At 21.5% G+C, this 1,129-nt stretch overlaps 1 non-coding gene across 1 annotated transcript; it reads left to right on the forward strand.

Moving 5' to 3' along the window:
• Positions 1-527: 527 nt before the first annotated feature.
• On the forward strand, positions 528-600 carry TRNAV-UAC. Its single transcript has one exon. It is a non-coding gene; the product is annotated as a tRNA-Val (tRNA).
• The last annotated feature ends 529 nt before the right edge of the window (positions 601-1,129 follow it).

Below are 1,129 nucleotides of genomic sequence, written 5' to 3' on the forward strand. Positions count from 1 at the left end.
TCTTCATAGCTACTGACAAGCTATGGCATTGATTTATTTATTTTTTTTTAAATTACTATTTAATTTTTATATTATAAAAAATTATTAATTTTAAAAAATATATTACAATATTTTTACTGCATTAAAAAGTCTATTAATTTTTTTTATATTAATTTTAATAATTAAATATTATAAAAAATTTAAAATACACCTAATATAAATAGAATAATTAATACAATTTTTATAAAATTGATATATTAATTAATAATTTTTTTTTAAATTATATAGAGTACATAGTAATATACTTAATAATTAAAATTAGTAAAAAAATCAATTAGTAAATTTTTTAAAATTTTATAAATATTTTAATATATTTTTAAAAATTGAGCTATGAATTAATAGTTAATTTTTATATTCAATTTTTTAATATAAAAATTAAAATGAAAAAAAAAATTAACTTTTTCTCACAGGCTGAGGAGTGGGGGAGTTGAAGCCGGATATCTTGTAAATATCAAAATTAATATATATGAATTTCTATATCAACAAAAGTTGCTGTGGTGTAGTGGTTATCACGTCAGTCTTACACACTGAAGGTCCCCAGTTCGATCCTGGGCAGCAACATGAATTTAATTTATTTGTTTTTATTTTAAATATACTTTATGGGGCTTTCTCTTGCCCTGGTGTTGTGGCCCATTGGCCTCTGAAGCCATACACAATCAAATTGGGCTTGCAGTTTTATATACCAACGCTTATTAATTTGGTTGATGCGCAGCCTCTCAAGTTGTTTATGTTTCTGTATATATATATATATATTGATATATGAAAGTATGAATGAAAAGGCGAATTTATACATAAAAGTTTTAAATTTACTTTTTTATGTTAATTTATTAATAAGTCTTAATTTTCAATTATAAATAATTCTATCATTAGAAAATGTATAAGAGAGGCAAAAGAAAAATAACAAAATTGAAAATAACAAAAAATAAAAACTAAAATATTTTTTTGGTTCATTGAATCTTAATTATGTTTAGGTGTTTTTTCCATAAACAAAAACAAAAATACGGAAATTCTAATCTTTGGTCACTACTATTTCCATACATGCACTTGGAAATTAAAATAATGCCAAACAACATATATGATGAAATTTCTG

The sequence above is a fragment of the Manihot esculenta genome, chromosome 17, assembly GCF_001659605.2.
Source record: "Manihot esculenta cultivar AM560-2 chromosome 17, M.esculenta_v8, whole genome shotgun sequence".
NCBI classification, from domain to species: Eukaryota; Viridiplantae; Streptophyta; class Magnoliopsida; order Malpighiales; family Euphorbiaceae; genus Manihot; species Manihot esculenta.